General features: G+C 39.2%; 1 protein-coding gene across 2 annotated transcripts in view; it reads left to right on the forward strand.

Moving 5' to 3' along the window:
- Positions 1 to 21,530, forward strand: part of Cdk2 (Cyclin-dependent kinase 2) — a 148,579-nt gene that overhangs the window by 4,053 nt on the left and 122,996 nt on the right. The gene's annotated exons all lie outside the window — the stretch shown is intronic.

A 21,530-nucleotide genomic window follows, 5' to 3' on the forward strand; every position in this document is an offset into this window, starting at 1 on the left:
CCTGGTGTGAAAATGGGAAACCATGAAAAACCATCTTCAGGACTGCCAGCAGTGTGGTTCGAACCCACTATCTCTCAAATACTGGATACTGCCCGCACTTTATCATTATGTTTTTTTGACCTATGTTCCATAGTGCTATTTTCCATTGTGTCCTGTTTGCAGAGTTGGGAAGTAATTGAGTAAAAGTAACCGTTACATTCTAGTAATTGATATAACTCGCATCGAGAGTTTGTCACCTTTGGAGCCCAGCACTCACAAGGCGCCGTTCTTAGGAGTATAATTTCAGGATCCGACATGCACTTGTTCATTTACTCTCAGGTTGTTTTGGTCACTGGTTGTGATTTAGAAAATCGTGTACTAGCCTACCTGGTTAAGGTGGTGGTGGTGATTATTGATTTAAGAGGAAGTAAAGCTGGTCAGCCGTCCTCTATTAACACTAATCAGAAAGAAAATTAAATACGTCCGATACTTCGAAAAATGAAGACATCGGTAAAATAAAGTGAACGGCCACAAACAGCGTGAAAGTAAAAGACTCACTAGGATTCGAAAATCTAATACTGTCGTATTCGGGAAAGAATAAGAGTTAAGAAAGAAAGGTCGGATAGGAAAGGTAAAGCCAAAGAGTCTGACACAAGTAAGTGGAACTGCATGTCGTAAGAGGCGACTAAAAGGGGCCCAGGGGCTCTGAACTTTGGAGTGTGGGTTGGCGACCGTGGGGCCCTTAGCTGAGTTCTGGCATTGCTTCCACTTACTTGTGCCAGGCTCCTTACTTTTCATCTTTCCTATCCAACCTTCCTTGATCAACTCTTGTTCTTTTCCGACCCCGAAGGTATTAGGTTCCCGAGGCCTAGGGAGTCTTTAATTTTCACGCCCTTCGTAGCCCATATCTTCCTTTGGCCGATACTTTCATTTTTCAAAGTTTCGGACCCCTTCCATTTTTTCTCCCTGATTAGTGTTATATAGAGGATAATTGCCTAGTTGTACTTCCTCTTAAAACAATAATCACCACCATCACCAAGTAAGTGGAAGCAATGCCAGACTCACTTGGCAGAACCGTGGACCCTTCTCTACCCTTTGATAGTGTCAAGAACTCATTCAACCATAACACGTGTTCTGTGAGATAACAGTACTGATTTCGAATTACATACTTTAGGGGCCTGATGAGAACTTTGAATTACATATTAACCGTATTTCGAATTAACCGATCGAAATAACATGTGAAGGCCTCTACAGTATTTGAATTTAGGGAATGGTAATTACTTCGAAATACGCATATTTCGAATGAAAGAGTTTTCACCGTATACCACAACATTGCCTTTGTAGTTCTCTTTTGTGTGGCTTGTTGGCTACAAGTTCAGTTGTGGCTATGTTGAATAATAAGTTAATGGAGTCCCCTTGTAGCATACCATTTTGAGTGTAATATACCTTTTGATGTAGATACACTATCTCTTGAATGTTGCAGTGTTGTAGGTCAGTATATATTTGATCAGGGTTGTTAGTTGGTCTTGTTCTCCAAAACAATTTCCAGTTTGTGCTTGAGTCTGTCAGAGGCGTATCAAAAGCTTTGGTGTAATTGAAGAATACTGCATAAAATTTTGTCTTTTGTCTTCATGCTTCATTAGTATCGAGCAGTAGATTTCTGATTGCTTGCAGGATATTTCTTCCTGGTCTAAATCCAAATTGTTGAATCTGTTGATGTGTTCTATGACTTCTGTTAGCCTTGTGGGGGCTATGCCTTTGTAGGAGTTTGGGTCATTGGGGTCCACTTTTCCTTCATGGAGGACCTTTATTATAGTCTTCCTTCATGTTCTAGAGATGTTACCAGTCTCTATGTATCTATTGAATACATTTTTGAAGGTTCCGAGCAAAATTATGGATAATTCCTTAAGGTTTTCATTATACAAGCAATCCACTGTGCATGCCTGCCTGAGTTTGGTTCTGGAAACAACGCCTTGCACTTTCCCATTGCGATGGGTGTGAATTCATTATTTCTATTGCTTCTCCTCTGACCGGGTGAGTTGGCCGTGCGGTTAGGAGCGTGCGGCTGTGAGCACGCATCTGGGAGATAGTGGGTTCGAACCCCACTGTTGGCAGCCCTGAAGATGGTTTTCCGTGGTTTCCCATTTTCACACCAGGCAAATGCTGGGGCTGTACCTTAATTAAGGCCACGGCCGCTTCCTTCCCATTCCTAGGCCTTTCCTGTCCCATCGTCGCCATAAGACCTATCCATGTCAGTGCGACACAAAACAAATAGCAAAAAAAAAGTTAAGGTCTATTGTGAGTTTATTGGTGCACAGTTCATTTCATTAATTAAAACAACAATCGACACGCTGGCCTCTGAACTTGAGTTGGTGGGTTCGATCCCAGCTCAGTCTGATGGTATTAGAAGGTGCTCGTGTATGTTGGTAGATTTACTGGCACTTAGAAAGAACTACTGTGGGACAAAATTACGATGCCTCCAAGTGTCTGAAAACTGTAAAAGTAGTTAGTGGGATGTTAAACCAATAACATTATTATTAATTATCATCAACAACAATCTACACTACTACTGTAATTAAGTCGATGGCATAGTTCTCCATGACTAAATGGTTAGCATACTGGTTTTTGGTCACAGGGGCCTCGGGTTCGATTCCCGGCAGGGTCGGAAATTTTAACCATGACTTGTCCTCGGACACTCCCGACACCAGAAGCCATTCTCCCTTAGTTAGGGTGCTGGCCTTTGGTGACAGGGTTCGATTCCCGGCAGGGTTGGGAAGTTCAACCATCATTGGTTAATTTCACTGGCACGGGGGCTGGGTGTATGTGTCGTCTTCATCATAATTTCATCCTCATCATGACTACCCCTATTGAACCTCCACTTCCCCTCTCTACCACCTCTACCTCACCTTCCCCAATCAATACCCCTCATGCCCCTCCACTTCCCCTCTCCGTTACCGCAAGTACTAGTCCTAGACGTACATGGAGCAGTACACGACGTGCTCCCTAACTGTACACGTTCGACCAGTCAACAGGATTATGTAAGTAAAGATGAGCATTATTGTTTGTTGTTTTGAAAGAAACTCTCATAGTAAGTTTTTGAGAAATATTTGAAATTTCATAGATTTTGCTATGACTGTAAGTAAAAAGGGCATAACTGTCTTCTTTCTTTTTAGTATCCTTAGTTAACGTTGAAAATGATTTCTTCTCGACTTCCTTAATAATTTTGTCTACAAACTACCTGTTGAACTCGTTTCTGTTTGCTATTAAAAAAATAGTATCCAATTGGTTCGTTCGATCCAAGTCTGACATAGGTATAGTATAAGCCCTATTAATCAGACTATTTATTTAATAGCAAAAGGAAACTGGTTCAAGAGGCAGTGTGTAGACAAAATTACAGTATTTGGTAAGTCTTGAAACCTTTTTTGACGTTAACTAAGGATACTAAAAAGAAGTAAGTTTTCCATCAGATATATTATTAAATGAAAAGCACACAATGTGCAAAAACAATTTTTGTACAGATGGTCAATCATGTTAATACTATTCTTATTATTGAGGTTGTCCTCATTTTGCAGTTTTGTGCATGGTATCTTTCGCAATGATCGTTGCACAGGTTACATATACAGTCTTCATTCGGCTAGTGGAAATGGCGTAACGTGTGATTACGTGCCGTAGCTTGTAATTTGCTTGCTTTCACTCTTCCGTCATTATGGCGTCCGTGGAGTAGAAGTCGGACCAAATAGCATTTCGTTTCTCATTTAAGGTTCGGCGTGCATTCTCGTAGGGCTTAGTGTTTGGTAGACAATACTGTGTTTTGATATTGTCAATGAAGTAGACCTCTTTGGTTAGAACATATGTTAACCTTGAAGGGTCTGACTTCCCAATGCCTAGAATTCTCTTGAGATATCGGGCCTTGACTTTTTCTATTGTCATCAGGTCGCTGAGTGCGAGTTTTTCCCAGGTGATGCTAATCCCATAGGTTGCTATTGGTGATCTGGCTGTCCTGAACAGTAGCATTGCTGTACCCAATGATATTTGTTTGGTTGTTGAATGTTGTAGATGGCTTTTATTGCTGTGGCTGCTCTTTCTTTGATGTGGATATTGTAGGATGTTAGAGTAGTTTGGAGGGTGACTCCAAAGTACTTGAATTTCGGCACTACTTCTAGAGGTTTGTTGTGCATGATTTTGTATTTTTAGGTGCATGTTTTCCTCTTTTCCTAAAGGTCATTTGTTTAGTTTTGTTGTGGTTTATTTGCAAATCGTTTCTTTCTGCCTATGATGTGAGCCTGTTGAGGACTTCTTGGAGCTCTTCTATGTTTTCTGAGCCTATTGCCATATCTGCGTAAAGTATAAGCAATGTTGAGGTATCTATGATTATTTCTGTGATGTCTGCTGTCATGATGTTGAATAAAATCGGGCTGATTGGGTCACCTTGTAGGACTCCACTTGTTTAGGTTACGTTTTTGGATAGGGTTATGTTGTCTGATATTTGGACAAAGTTATATTTGAGAATATTCGAGATTGATTGCTATCGGATGTGTAGCCCTATTAGGTAATTGAGTTTCTGGACGAGTGTTGCTCTATCAACAAGGTCAAAAGCCTTACGATAGTCTACGAAGACTACAAAATATTTCTTTCCTGGATGCCTCAATGTATCTTGGACTTGTTCTACTAGGTATTTTACGGCATGTAGTGTGCTTCTTCCCTTTCGGAAGCCGAATTGATTTTCTGGTATCTGGGAGTCTATTTCTTCTGCAAGCCTGGTTGTTAAGATTTTCATGAAGATTTTGAATGATGTATTTTCGAGGGAGTATACCTCGATATGAATCAGGATTGTCAGTTTCTCCTTTCTTAAACATCATTTTGATTGTTGACAATCTCCATTGCTCTGGAATTTCCCCAGTGTGCATGCATGTGTTGAATAGTTCTACCCAGTACTCTAGCATGACAGAATCTTTCAGGTGTTCTGTGCAGATGCAGTCTGGGCCGGGGGTCTTTCCATTTTTTGCTGCTGTTATTGTATTATATATTTCCTGCCTCGTTATGGAGATGTGATTTCCCGTCATTGTTACTGGAGTTAATTCAAAAGCTGTTGATCAGTGTTGGAGGTTGAGAATGCTTTTTAAATGGTTTTCCCATGATTCCAATGAGATATTATTTGTTGCTGAAGTTTTTGGTTTTCTAAGCATTAGAAATGAGTTATTTTGGGCGTTTGCAACACGTCTCCTGATGCCTTCCTCAATGTACTCCGTTCTTGTTTTCTTGATTAGTGATTTATATTTCTTTCTTTGTTCAGTGTATTGGGCCAGGTGACTCGGGTTCGATGTGTTCTTCGCTCGATGTAGTGCCAGCAGGGTCTTTTTCCATTCATTGTAACAGTTTTTATTGAACCATGGTTGTGATCTCCTTACTTTCGTGTGAGTTTGGCATGATTGAAGGGTTCTTGCACATATTTCCACTGCTTCAGTTAGTTCATGTCGTTGAACTAGTAACCTTGCTTTATCTATTTCATCACTGATGTGTCTTAGTTTCTCTGGATCTAATTTCCTGGATATTTTCTTTCTTGGTTGTATTGGCAATTGATCTTTATGAGTGATTTCAAAGACTGTTGAGATTGGTATATGTTTCCTAATCGGGGCTATGGCTGAAGTCCATAATGCTTTTTGGCTGAATTTTTTAATATCTGTACCTCTGTAAAAGACTAAGTCCATGGCGCTGGTTCCATTCGAGGCTTCTTCCAGTGCCTCTTTAATCAATTCTGTTCTGACGGTTGGTTTGTCTATTCTTGCATTTAGGTCTTTTGCGAAGATTACTCTATCATCTTTTTGCGTTTGTGACAAGGCCTCTGTTATTCTTTTGATTGTGTCCTCTGTTGACATATGTAGTTGAACATACATGCCAATGATTGATAGTAGGTTGGTCTTTATGATAATTGTGTTTTCTTCTTTTATTATTTGTTTTATTTCCTCTAAGTACGGTTTGAGAAAGATGGAGACTCCTCCTGCTGATCTTCCTGCGGTCTGATTGGCAATGAATGAATTCCATAATATCCTTGAATGTTGAAATCCTGTGTTAAGAATGTTTCTGTCAGTATAATGGCGTTGTAGTTGCTTAATGTTTCTATTGGAAAGAGAGGCAGAGCGTTTTTTATGCCTTCAGTGTTCCAATGGAGCATATGTGTATATTTATTGTAGTTCTTCTTCAGCACGGTTTGCTCTCCGAAAACGAAATCTTCTTACGATTGTTCTATTTGGCTAGAATTCTGGTCGTTCAGCATCTTCAAGGAATTTGAAAGGGAAACCTATTTTGAAGGCCTTGTTTTCACTTCGTGTGTGAAGTTCTTCGCAATGGATATTATCTTTAATTACATTTTTCTCTAGGTACTTCTTAACCTTCTCTTCTGTTGCGCTTCCTTTCAGATTGCCTAGGTAAAGCCATGCCATTTTTTCTGCAGCTTTTCCCTCTGTAAAGGAACATGTTAATGCGTCGAAATATGGCAGATTCTCGGCAATGGGTGCTCATATGGTGGACACTAATCATACATTTACAGATATAGAATTCTCCAACTAAGTAAAAAAAAAGGCAATCTATTCAATATTTTTGAAAATATTTTTATAAATGTTGATCAAAAATGTAAACCGGTATATCATCTGAATAAAATCTTGGAGGAAGTTAATACTTTTCGAAGAGATGATCATTAAATTCTTTGCTACGAGGTGCCAAAGTAAAGCATTAGAACCCTTCACCTCTCCTCCCACTTCAAACTCTTCATAACTTCCCCTCCAAGTGAATTCTCAACAACCTTCTAGCACAGCACACAACACTTAATGTCAATCGGACAACAAGGGACGGCCGAAGAGGTGAGAGACCAGATGGGCACACACTTTATGCTTCACATTCTACTTATTCATTTCGTTCATTTCCATTTTTCTATTCCTTTTTTTATAGCCCCAGTGTTCTCCCTAGGACCTTTCTGATGGGCGCATCGCCCAGCCGTTTTCACTGACCGCCCGGCTATCATAACCTAGATATCTGCTAGTTACATAATATTTCAAGTTGCTTTACATCGCACCGACACTGTTAGGTCTTATGGTGACGAAGGAGTGGGAAAGCGCTAGCAGTGGGAAGAAAGTGGTCGTGGCCTTAATTAAGGTACAGCCCCAGCATTTACCTGGTGTGAAAATGGGAAGCCACCGAAACCATCTTCAATGCTGCTGACGGTGGGGTTATCTGCGCGCTCCTAACTCGCTTGGTTTACGTAATATTAATACATATTTCAGTCATTGAAAACCTACAACCTGTTTTCCAGTCAGGGGTGGAATGAATGAGGCCCCATCTTGCAGCAAGGATAGCCGGCTGCCGAAGCCTGTCGCACTCCTCTGGGGCAATGATTAATGACTGACAGAGAAATGATAGTGAGGAATGTTGCTGGAATGAAAGATGACGGAAAATCGGAGTACCCGGAGAAAAACCTGTCCCGCCTCCGTTTTGTCCAGCACAAATCTCACATGGAGTGACCGGATTTGAACCACGAATGGCAGTGGTGAGAGGCCGGCGCGCCGCTGCCTGAGCTACGGAGGCTACACATATTTCAGCCATTATGTGTTCCAAATTAAAATGTAAACACTGTAGAACTGTTTATTTAAATGAAAAATCTTCATTATTGTCAGCATAATTGCGCGAGTTACATTGGAGTTCAGCTGGCTCATTTAACTGTTCTCCGCTTCTCGTAAACATTATGAGACAATGCCAAACTTTGCATGTGCTATGCTGCTGTTCAGAAGATTGCACCTTGCTTCTTTTAAGTGACTTACCTTCTACTTCTTCTGAATTTTACAGTGCCTATCCCCGTTGTTTTATTTTGCCTCTTCAGCTGTTTTTGTGGGGACTTGATCTTTAATTTCTTTTTTACCTATGCATTGTTTTTTGCGTTTTATTCGGCTGACGATGACCCGGATTGGGGTCGAAACCAGTACCTGCTTCCGCTTATAATTAAATAGGAATGTAACACTACATTTCATATTTATTTGTACTGAATAGGTTGAACTACCTTATTTATTATTTCAATTTCATTATCACGTAGTGTCGTGTGCGAGCAGTTGTGAATCTATTGAAGTGCAATATGGACCATAAAGCTAATTTTATGTAATGCGAGCAGTGTCTCGATTAGCGTGCAGTCACATGTGAGCACTTGATTCCGCGGGACGTAAGAAACCCGTCTGGCTCTCCACAGCAACCGAGTGATTATGAACGAGCAGTAGAACACTAGAAGTTCAAACTACTCTGTTACGTCTTCTTCTTGATAACACTAAAATACCGTAGTTCATTTTTGCAGTTCATGTTTATCTGTCTAATATTATTGTTAATGGTCTGAAGTTTATCATATTTATTTTTTACGTAGTATTCCCCGCCCGGCTACTCATTCCTGCCACCCAGGTAACAAAAATTTCTGGGGAGAACACTGTCAACATCAGCTACGAAGAACAACTTGTGCAATTCAACAAAATCCGCCTTTTTTTGACTCATAGCATGAAGCTGATTTGAATGTGGCATTAATTTTGCACAGTTTATCTATACAGTCAATAATGTGTGCAATATTTTTACAATGTTGGGTTATCTGCATGATTAATTCATTTTACTAAGCCACTCATATTATATTAAATCTATGCAATCCACAGACGTAGTGATATTTTACCCTGTGCAACATTTGGATGTTTGTTTAGTTTTAAGACTAGAGACTTGACACGTCATGCTATATAAGATGCATAAACTTTTTACCTATTACACAGTTCAAAAAAATTAGGGGAACATGCTTTGTAACGTCTGGTATGTGAACGTTAGTTTGGTAGATGGGGTTCCAATGGTCATACAGCATACCTTGAGACCTTAGCTACTGAGGGTACGTCAAATCGAAGTTATACTCCATCTGTAGACGTAGCCATGCATTAAACTGTCGGGTGACCCCTCAAAACAAAGTGAATAGCGGTGTGTTGTTGTGAGGTACATAGACTACTACGGTCATTTGAGCACGTTGCACGTAAACCAGCACATCCCATGAGACATCTTAACGAGGTTGAAGTCGCAAGGGCCTTCACTTTGATCCAAGAAGGATGGACTTTTCGTCGAGTTGCTGTGGGTCATAATGCCTCTCCGTTAGTTATTCAACACTTGTGGAATCGCTACAATGAGACGGGCCAGTTCACAAGTAGGGTTGGACAAGGTCGTGGATGCATGACAGCCCCACAGGATGACCGATATCTGACCATCTGTGCGTTGCAGCGTCGTTCAGCAACTGCGAGAGAACTGCAACAAGACCTCAGGAGGGTCACTGGAGTCATGGTGTCTGACCAGACAGTAAGGACCAGGTTAAGAGAAGTGTCCTTACGACCCAGACGGCCTGTTCGCGTGCCCCGTTTAACGCAGCAACATAGCGCAGCTCGCCTTCTGTTTGCCTGTACCCACGTCAATTGGCAACTTCGCCAATGGAGACCTGTGCTGTTGACAGATGAGTCCAGATTTCCCCTGACACAGCGTGATGGACGTCAACGTGTATGGAGACGCCGTGGTGAGCAGTACATGCCAAATGTTGTCCAGGAAACCAATTCGTACAAGGTTCTGTGATGGTGTGGGGTGGCATTAGTATTGATGGCCGTACGGATCTTGTTGTCGTCCGTGGTAATTTTACTGCTGTGGGGTACATCGAACAGATACTGCTGCTGCATACGGTGTTGGCCCTGAATTCATACTCATGTACGACAATGCCAGGGCTCACGTAGCGCGCATCATCAGAGCTGTCTTGCGAGAACTGGACGTTCAAGAGATGGAATGGCCTGCAGTGAGTCCCGACCTTAATCCCATTGAGCATGTATGGGATAGGCTTGACAGAAGTGTTCGTGGGCGTCTTGTTCAAAACAGACTCTCCAAGACCTCGAACAGGCTCTCATTGACGAATGGGACCTGATACCGCAACGTGACCTCTGTCGACTTATACGGCGCATGCTACATAGGTGCCAAGCTGTGATAAATGCTCGTGGACATAAACCATGCTGAAGCTCTCCAACTGTGATAAAAATCCACCCTGGAGGACTGTTATCACTTTGGTTTCACCCTATTTGGACATTTCCGTTTGTGTTCTGAAAATGAACACGAGTCCATCAATGTTTTTTGTATACTTCAACGGTAAGGAATAAAGGTTTAGTTGGTAATATACCTTGGAGGTGTGAGGTATTATTTTGTGGAGCATGGCATACGTTCAAAAACATGTTCCGCTAATTCTTTTGAACTGTGTAGTTTTATCATGTCCTTACCAAATTGTTTGTGACTGAAGAATGGGAATCAACATCTGTATAAACTGAAGATGTCTTGAAAGCAGGACAAAACATGTATCATTAATATATTTTAATGTAGTCTTATTAATAAAGACAATTTATGGTATTGTAAAGGTGGAACGTTTGATGTAAGGATTTCACAAGTTAACACTTAACGACCATATGGGCTCAGATATGAAATTTATCACATGTAATTAAGTTCTATATTAATACGGGACATGTTTTGTCCTGTTTTTAGGACATCCTCAGCCGTGTTTTCTTGTTATAAATTAAAATTGACACAGAGAACAAGGATCCGTAAAATACTACATAACAATACTTAAAATGTTTTGTCCACGACGAAGAGAATAGTAAAAATTCCAATTCGCAACTAGATGCATGGAATATGTGAATGCCGCAAGGCATATCAAAATTTCTGCATGAGTACTCACATGGAGGAAAAAGGACATAATTTTAAATCCATACAGCAAGATTTGAAGGTTATCAAAAGAATTTGTAGAGAGAGCCTCATGAACGTGACAGAAAACTTGTTTATCTACCTAGACCAGTTTTTCAGTAATAAATACAATCTCAATGGAGAATAGGAATCCTCTTTATGGTGAAACCCCTCCTTGTTAATGTTATTAGACGTCGATAAATAAAATCTTTGTAGAAAAAAGAAACCCCCCTTTCTTTGCAGACGGGACACTTCACCTCCGTCCTCTTTGAGCCCCTCTGCTTTCCTTCCTTCCCTTCCTGCACGTTCAGGTCCTGTGATCAAACACAGTTACAGTACTAGATGGAGAGCAGCTATTAGCACAGTGGTGGCTCTGAGTGAGTTGGCTGCGGGAAGTTGGGGGGTTGAGTACACGTAAGGTCTAACATATAAATCAGTTGATCCCTTTCACATTCTCATACTATTCAATTTTTATTTCGCCTCTTTCCAGATTTGGATGTAACAGATTTTATGGATTTGTTTCACCATCCATTCCCTTTTCCAGATTCTCTCTCGATTTTTCAACCATTCCTCCATCATCTTCTAGTACTTTATTTCTATCGACTCCTTTATTTGCAATGCAGTCTACGACAGAGCTCCTCCATCTAATTCTAGGACGTCCCCTAGGCCTCTTTCCAGTCTCCGTCTCCATGAATGTTCTCTTTGGTATTCTCTCTCCTGGCATTCTCATGTGTCCAAACCATTTTAGCTTTGCTATATCAATCTCTTCTTGAAGTTTACACACTCCCACGCTTCTCCTTATTTCCTCATTTCATATTCTATGCTCTTCAAGAACCTCATTTCAGCTGCTTGTATATTACTTTGGTTCCGCTTAGTTAACGTCCAGGCTGCTGAAGCATACATCGGTATATCTTTATAATAGGACAAGTATAAAACCTCCTTGCACATTGTTGTTCCATACAATGTCTCTCACACACTGGTAGAAACTTGCAGACTAGTGTATTCTTAAATGATTTCTCCATCCAAATTTCCATCTTGTGATATCATGCTGCCTAAATATTTAAAACTTTTCACTGCTTCAAGAGGTTCATTTCCTATTTTTATCACTCTCCTGGATTTTCTGTTACCTCTTATGATCAAAATCTTACTTTTCGCAGTACTAATCTTCATTCCAAAATTTATTATCTCCTCATTCCATAAATCAACTTATGTCTGTACTTCCTCTTCATTATCTCCCCAAACTGCAATGTCATCAGCAAAGAGCATAGACTTTATTTGCTCGTCTATCATCCTCTCCTTGATATTATGTAGAATTCTATCCATGATGATAATGAAAGGGAGACAATATACTTCGCTGTCTTGAACCTGTCTCAACTCTGAACCATTCAGTTTGACCCACTTTGGTTCTAACACAGCTTTCGCAATTTTGATACAATGCTATTATCAATTAAAAAAATGGTCTGTTTCGATCCAACATTAAGAAATTCCCTTCCCACCTCATAACGAGTGGGCTACAGATGTTTGCCTTGTTTTAATAGTGCTCATTTATGTTACAATCCTCATCAAAAGATTTTTGATATACTAGGACTGTTGAAGATTTTTAAACCGAGCACAGGTGCGACCTTGTATAAATGAGTTCTAAGAAACAATATATGTCATACATAATTAGAAGATTGGATTCACAGGACCTGTTGGAATTTTTACTATACAGGTGTTGTTGATTATGTAGTGTTTTATGGATCCTTGTTCTCTGTGTCATTTTTAATTTATAACAAGATAATATAGCTGAGGATGTCCAAAAACAGGGCAAAACATGTCCCGTATAATGTACAACTTAATGTCTAATAAATAATCAAAAGATTATTATTGTGGTGAAAAGGTGGATTTTTTATTTACTAAGCTGTAATTACAGTATACAGTGCCCACACAAGTTGCCGGTTCACCATACTTTCAATTAGCTTACAGAGGCCATTTGTAAGTCATAACGGCCTATAACTTGGATAGCATCTTGGATCTTTACATGGCTTGGGAATTGGTACGTATTACAGTTCCCTCCCAATGTCACTCTTCCAGTTGAGATGTGCCTGGTGTTGTGGAGTTAACAAGGGCACTCTTGTAGGTCTTCTGTTCCCATATCCTAAGTTACTGACATGAAAGAACACGCCACTGACCTGCTGGATATGCATCTAGTACCTGCTGCATTGAATATGAATGTGATTTGAGCCAGTGTGCTGTGTTTGTTGACTACTGTGTTGTTCACTGTGGGTGGTAATGCCTTCCATGAGGTATTCCCGATACACATGGCACTTGCAAGCTGTGCACTTCATGACCGTATCGATGAATTCATTCAACAAATTAATTTAAAACACCACCTAATCGATACTTTATTCCTTGCGTTTTGGCTGAATTATATAAACATTATCGTATACAGGACATGTTTCGACCACTAAGTGGTCGATTAGGTGGTGTTTTAAATGAATTTGTTTAATCATTTGTTGAACACATGGCACTGTCAATCGAGGAATGTTAAATGTCTGCACAACTTCGACAATGGAATGTTCCATCCATCTTATCCCCACTGTTGTGCCCAGTTCGAAAGACATGCCTTGTCACGACCAGCACAAAGTGTTTACATTCACTTTCGGAATCATGTCACACCTGGTAGAGGTCTCAGCGCTTCCAAGATGTATGTATGGTGGCATTACTGACATTTACCTCTCAATACTGCTATCCCCATATTGACTAGCTGATTAATTGTTAGCTTTCTCTTCATTTACCACTGATCTGTATTTAGGGATGTTGCCTAGGAGGCAGATTGCCTATCAGTTGTTTGTTTAGTGTTTTAAAAGATTTCAAAGTAGTTTGAAATATATTTTATTTTAGACTAGCTGTTGTTATTGATGGTACAGTCATTCAACATGTCCACGATTTTTTATATTTATTGACCATTTATTGACATTCAATGCAGAACTGTTAAATTAGACTAAACCCAAAATAGTATGTATGATATGCATCTACTTAGTACAGTACTCATCTTGTGTTTATGATGGCTGCTGTAATTGTCCCATTATTTCTTCCAAATGCCTTGTAGTATTTCCATCTGACCTCAGAATTTTTCAGATATGAGACATCATTGCAATTCAACCTCATGAATTTTGAACATTTTGGTGCATATTGTATGTGGAGTTTACTTCCATGTGCTCGTATCCTCCAATATTATTCTATGTATTTTTCAGAATTGGCATTAAAAAAAATTGGCCTTGCAGTTTCTTTAGCACTAGTAGTGCACTCCAAACCCTTATTTTATAGTCATGAAGTGGGGGTGGCGGAATTTTGTCCCACAGGAATTCTTTTACGTGCTAATAAATCTACCTACACGAGGCTGACGTATTTGAGCACCTTTAAATATCACTGGACTGAGGCAGAATCGAACCTGCCTAGTTGAGGTCAGAAGGCCAGCGCCTCAACCGTCTGAGCCACTCAGCCTGGCTTGAGAACTACAGTAATTATTTCATAGACACATGTAGTAGAAAGTACACTGAATTTGTGTAACGGGAGTTCAGAAATACTATGCACCCAGTAAGCATGAGTAACAAGGGACGAGGATCTTTCAGTGAGAAATAATGTATGGAAAAAAGCAGGCGCCAGTAGCAAAATCGCAGACCAGGCACTCGTTTCTGCCCCCCTGTCTTATAGAGTGGCATTCAGTGTGTTCAGACTGGCTTTGGGAACCACAAGAAAGGCAAGGTTTGCAACCCAGGCAGAATTACTAAATTCTGGTAAAGGCTTTCATTTCAAGGAAAAGGCATAGTTTCAAAAAGTTTGAAAAATCTAACATCATACCTCAGCTCAGCTTGTGGACTGTACGGTGATGGAGAATATCTCTGGCTGGGCTGTGTGGTTCCGACATTAGAGCAGTGGCCTTCTGTGTTGTTTCCTTCTGGGCAGGTTTGATTTTGGCTTAGTCCGGTGGTATTAGAAGCTGCTCAAATATGTCAGGCTTGTCAGTAGATTTACTGGGACAAAAATTGTGCAGGACATAATTCCAACATCTCTGAAAACCTTTAAAATGTACAATGAAGTCAGATATTAAAATTCATTTATTCCACCTATTCAATATATAAATAGAGATTTTAATTAAGAAATTAAATCTTGAATAAAATTAATTAAGGGCATCTTCAGCCTTAATCTCAATCTGAAAGGTAATTAATCAGGTACCTGATTGTATTAAAATTACATATGAATGTGAGGATGATGTTGGAAATGTGCTTCAAATGGTGAGCAAATGGTTAACAATAATTATGATATTCTTAAAATGAAGCCTTAATAAAGTCTTAAAAAACAAATAGTCGTAAATTTATATACTTTCTTGAATGTCCTTGTTTAAAAATTGGTAACAAATTGTATACTGGTAATTTTATAAGAACGTAAATTGTTATGTTAAACCTTGTAAAGTGGCGCCCTATGGAGGTTGAGGGCGTTAGAATAATGATAAAAGATAAAATGTAGTTGGTAATTCCAAATGGAGTATTAAAACATATTGAAGCTAGTAAAGAGACGTTACCGTTGCTCACTTCAAGTGAAGTTTATAATAAAATTGTGATGGTTGAGGGTGTTAGATAAAAATATCGGGTTTTGAACAGTTCAAGCGTCAGGATAATGATGAAGAATATAGTAAATAACTCCAAGTGGAGTTTAAACACAATTTTTAAAAAATTAGTAAAGAGACGTTTCTGCTGCTTAGAACAAGAGAAAACGTTTTCTCTCCAACTCATCTTTACATTAACCAATTTCAACATTGATAAAGAGACTTCAAACCGAATTTCCCTTTTGACTATATACAAGAGACTACAATAGCTCCTTCCAGCTAATATTTAACACAGCTGCTTACTATCAAGCACTCTTCTTCACTCGTGCTTTTAGAAGACTACAGTTTTATCTCTTCGCACGAGAGTTACAACAGTCTAACCATTTTTATGTTATTATAAACCCCACTTGTTCTAAGCAGCAGAAACGTCTCTTTACTAATCTTTTAAAATTGTATTTAAACTCCACTCAGAGTTATTAACTACATTCTTCATCATTATCCTGACGCTTGAACTGTTCAAAACCCGATAATTTTATCTAACACCCTCAACCATCACAAGGCCCTGCTTTACTTGTTCCAACATAACAATTTTATTATAAACTTCACTTGAAGTGAGCAACGGTAACGTCTCTTTACTAGCTTTAATATGTTTTAATACTCCATTTGGAATTACCAACTACATTTTTTTCTTTTATCATTATTCTAACGCTCTCAACCTCTACAGGGCGCCACTTTACAAGGTTTAACATAACAATTTACATTCTTATAAAATGACCAGTATACAATTTGTTACAAATTTTTAAACAAGGACATTCAAGAAAGTGTATAAATTTCTGACTATTTGTTTTTTAAGACTTTATTAAGGCTTCATTTTAAGAATATCATAACTATTGTTAACCATTTGCTCACCATTTGAAGCACATTTCCAACATCATCCTCACATTCATATGTAATTTTAATACAATCAGGTACCTGATTAATTACCTTTCAGATTGAGATTAAGGCTGAAGATGCCCTTAATTAAAGGGGTGAAACATGTCTCTATAATTTTATTCAAGATTTAATTTCTTAATTAAAATCTTTATTTATTTACTGAATAGGTGGAATAAATAAATTTTAATATTTATTTGACTTCATTATACATTTCAATACAGACCAAAACATGAGAATTATAACATGTAATTTAAAATGTTGTTAGAGGGATATAAAACCAGTATTATTGTTATTAGTTTTGGTGTTGTTATATCTCCGTATACTAAAATAATATCTGTGAGGAATTATCAAAATTGTCTACGAAAGTCTGTGTGTTTGTAGGTAATTAATATGTTCCACCACTTTTTCCTTCACATCACTAACATTTGCTATTTTTGAACACAGAACTATGACTGAGGCTGCGGTCAGCAATGAGATCACTGCCTCTGGAATTGAACTTTTGCCTGCACGAATACAAGTCCATATCTTAAGCCATGCATCAGTTGTCAAAGATACCAGACAACTCCAGGGCAATCCAACTACATTCACAGATTCCTCCACAGCCTGAAAAACATCCTTCTACATCGTAGTGCCTTATAATTCTCCAAGATCGAGTAATATCTCGCTCTCTATTTCAATGAATACACATTTGATATTTGAATTCAGCCTTGCCAATACATACGAGTTATTTATTACCACTTAATATCTGTACATGTTTCGAAGACCTTATTGTTCTCTTCCTCAGCGGTTTTTCTCGCACTACCAAATATCTCTTGTACCTAACTGCTTATTATTAAACACCAGTCTTATTCATAACAAAACATCTCTTAATATATATGTGTCATAAATGAGCACTAAGTAAATGCACTAAACTTTAAATAGAACAACTGACAGATTTCAGATTCGGGTGTCTAAAAACCAATCATTTCTTAAAATGAGTGAACTTAGACATTGTAATTGGCAATTGTGCAGTATACAATCTGCGTGGATCACCCCAAATTGAGAGATCATTCCCCTCCGTGGAAGTTCTTCCCATTCTACAATTTGTGATGTATCCTTCAGTCAGTTGAGTACTGTAGTTGGCAGATATCTGTCACTACACGGTCGCCAGATTTTCTTCCAGGCCGTAACGATGAGAGATTTGATTTGTGCTCAAAATTCTTGAAGAAACTGAAGTAGACAGTTTATACATTCTATGGATTATTTGGTTTGGCCATGTAATTCATGGTGAATCAATTAACAGAGAGAAGTAGTGCTCTAGAGTGGCATGAACACTATCACACTCCATCATAGTGCTCTCCTATTCCAGATATAGTTGATCAACAGTGCTGTTGTTAGATCTAGCAGTATTATGTAGGGCACTGGCTAAAACCTTGTTCCTATTCTAATAATCAGAGCCATCAGAAATTAAAGTAACCTTATTGTAGCTGGCAAATTCTCTATAAAGTCAACTATGCAGGATGTAAATTCATTTGCACTTAAACCACCATTTCCCTTGTGCCACACATTAAGTCTATACTAATCTATACAAATATTATAAAAAGGAAAAATTTGTATATTTGTAACGGATAGACTAAAAAACTACTGAACTGATTTTAAAAGTGACTTCACGTAGAGAAAGCTACATTGCCAGTGAGTAACTGGGCAGTATTTTATTTTCAAAACAATTCGAGGGGGGGGGGGGGTGACGGCGGAAGATATGAAAATATGAGGCTAATATAGGCGAAATCGAGTTCGTCGTACAAGGATGAGGCAAAGTTCATTTTAAGCCATTTGACTCAAAGAACAAAACTCGGTAAGCCCTACGAGCCTGAAAACCATGTTTTAAGGCCCTAAAACCAACCGTTATGGAGATATTTGCATCACACCACTCCTGTTCTAGGAATCGGATAAAGGAATGAACTGCCGTAACCATGGCAATGTCAGGTCCAATATTCTTACAGCAGCAAGATTATCTACAATATATCACAAAAACCTAACATGTTACATACATGAAAATTGGTATTTAGAATCTCCTTGAAAAGTAAAAGAACACAAATTTTTGTTTTCAGAAAATCTACTTAAGTGGTGAGGGGTGATAAGAAGCGAGGAAAGAGTTGATGAATTCTTTATGAGGATACATATATCTCAGAAACTGAAGATGTTACATTCGTTAAAACTGATACTTGGAATCTCTTAAAAATAAATTAACACAATTATTGTGGAAAATCCTCTTAAGGGGATGAAATAATAAAAGAAAAGCCGGTGAATTTTTAAAATGGTTATCTTCTTCTTCTACCACTTTTCTCACACCTATGCGGTTGCGAACTGTGTCACACATATGTGGATTTGACCCTGTTTTACGGCTGGATGCCCTTCCCGACGCCAACCCCGTGTGTAGGGACATCATTACTATTGCGTATTCCTGTTGTGGTTGGTAACGTGGTGTGCTGAGTGAATATGAAGAGGAGAGTGTTGAGACAAACACAAACAACCTGTCCCTGAGCTAGATGAATTAATAACACTCAATTAAAATCCCCGACCCAGCCCAGAATCAAACCCAGAACCCTGTGAACCAAAGACCTCAACGCTGTCCACTCATCCAAAGAGTGGGGCATCTTTTAAAATGAGTATATCTGCAGTATATTTCATAACAGTTACAGACGTGAAAATTGGCATTTGTAATTCCCTTTAAAAACAATGAAACACATACTTTTTGTTTTCGGAAAATCAACTTAAGCTGGAGATCGAAAATAAGTGAAGGAGTTTAATTCCCTTTAATGAGGATACTTACATCTCCAAAAACGAAGATGTTACAGTTGTGAAAATCTGTATTTGGAGTCTCCTTTAGAAATAAAGATCCGCACCGCCTTATTTTTTCGGCTTAAAAGAGGACTGTTTCTCACATGTGGAGTTCCATGTCGCATGTTCCAGATGTAGCTCTGCCAGTAGCCTGGTCATCTTAGCTCAGAAAGGCAATGCCACGAACATGGTTTACCAAAAGGTTCTGGGGTAAATGAAATGCAATTTTTTGGTGAGTTTTTATACTTTAGGCAATTTAGTGCAGTACCGAGGAATAATTAATTTTTATCAACTTACCAAAACGCCGTGGGTAACAGCTAGTAGGCTATAACATAACTATTTCATAGATTATAAATTGTGTACTGGGTCGTCGCCATAAGACCTATCTGTGTCGGTGCGACGTAGAGCCCCTAGCAAAAAAAAAAAATGTGTACTTGAAGTTTCTGTCTGCAGTTTGTCTTGGATGCTAGCAACTTAGGGCAAAAAAGAATCTCTGAAGGTCCATTGTAACCACTGCTCATTAACTGACTTACCTTTGATGGATCATCTTCTGCAGCTATCTCTAATGCCATTTTTAGAAATTTCCATGTCTGAACATTTTTAAGCACGACTTTTCACAATGAAGTTCCTGCAGCAATAACAACAATAGCAGTGACATTAAAATACCACATGCTTATTGGGGCAATCCGGTGCCATACAGTAGTGATGGGCAACGCTCTCACTCGAGACTCTCTAGAGAATCCTGAGGCCGATCCTCCTGTAGCGCAAGCTGTGCGACGTACCAGTAACTACGACTGTAGACTTGATAGTATATCATTGGCAGTTATTGCGTGAAATAACGTTCTCTTATGAAAGCGTGTGAACCAATACGTTTTGTCACAAGCCTGGAAAAGTACTGCATGTTCAACTATGAACCCCTTAATACCATTAACTAAAGTGGAAACAGAATGTCAGTATCTTAAACTGTTCACAACATATTTGGGTTGGACATCTTAGGTGAATAACAATGCATAATTTGTGAATAACTGTAGATAAGATGTACACCTACTTGGATACTAGAGGCGTGCATTATTCGAACCTGAGACGGGGAAGATGTGCTTTGCTACATACGCAACCCCCATTACACATGAGTGGAACGTGTAATCTAAAATGCCCAACTTTGCTCATATTCTTTCAGCAGGGGTGATGGGCAATGCTCTCGAGACCAATTCTCGTGTGCTGCGAGCTGTGCAACATCCCAGGAACTACGAGTGTAAGCTTGATAGTTATCATCAGCAGTTCTGACATGGGAAATTTTGTCAAAATCCTAGGAAAGCAGTGCATGTTGAACTATGAGCTCCTTACCATTAATGAAAGTGAATACAGAATGCCAGTAGATTAAACGGTTCACGAGTTATGTCAGGTGGACTTCTTAACTGAATAACCCGTATAATTTGTTAATAACTGTTATTAGGATGTAAACCTACCTGAATGCCTCACAATCGTTGTCGGCAGGGTAGTTTCTTGTGATTCAGACCGGGCTGGAGGTGTTTGTGATGATTCCTTTTCGTTGATATTACGCGTTTGTAAGTGCTGGATCATTCCAGAAGTATTTCTGCCGATGTATTTTACTTCTTTTGAATGAGCAACACAGTGGGCTGTGCTATGTGACATCTCTTAAGAATAACCGACATCCACGACTTACGTTGCGTTTCGGACATCGTCTTCAAGTTTTGCGTACAACTAGACACAGTTCACATTGCACCGTCATATATCGAAGTACCTACCTAATTATGACGCGAATACTCTATAGCAATTTAGATTGCACATTCCACTCATGCGTAATGGTGGTTGCATATGCAGCAAGGCGCATCTTGTCTTGTCTCGAGTTCGAATAATGCACGCCTCTAGTATACAGTTACGTGTACCTACAGCAGCCGTCAGGTTCTGTACTTAAACCACTCATTCGTGTACCTACCAAAATGTATATCCTTTATAATTATGTTATACTGCGTCAAAATAGACCTGGGTATAAATGAACGCCCGTCGCTTGTTGACACGTATTTACGAAAATGAGAAGGCCTGTGGTTGGCTATTCGCATATTCGGAACAAACAACATTCAGCTCCGACTACCTGTAAGCCTGCGACATGCTGCTCGCTGCACATTGTGGGGACAACGCTCTTGAGATTTCTTGAAATTTCTCGCGAGAAATAATGCCTGCGCTAGTCTCAAGACCTCGTCTCAGACTGCCCGTCACTACCATACAGTGCAAATAAGCCTTTCATTGTCAAGCAGAAGATGATGAAATATAACACTAGGGTTATTACACATGAGAGATACTTTCCGGTAGCATGAACAGTGTGCAGTTTGGTGTTGTATAATACTCCTATGTGTCCTTCAAGCACATTGGAGATTTTCCCATCAATAAAAATACTAAGTCACTTAGGAGATTTTTGCCACATAGTGGC

Source organism: Anabrus simplex, chromosome 1 (genome assembly GCF_040414725.1).
Source record: "Anabrus simplex isolate iqAnaSimp1 chromosome 1, ASM4041472v1, whole genome shotgun sequence".
NCBI classification, from domain to species: Eukaryota; Metazoa; Arthropoda; class Insecta; order Orthoptera; family Tettigoniidae; genus Anabrus; species Anabrus simplex.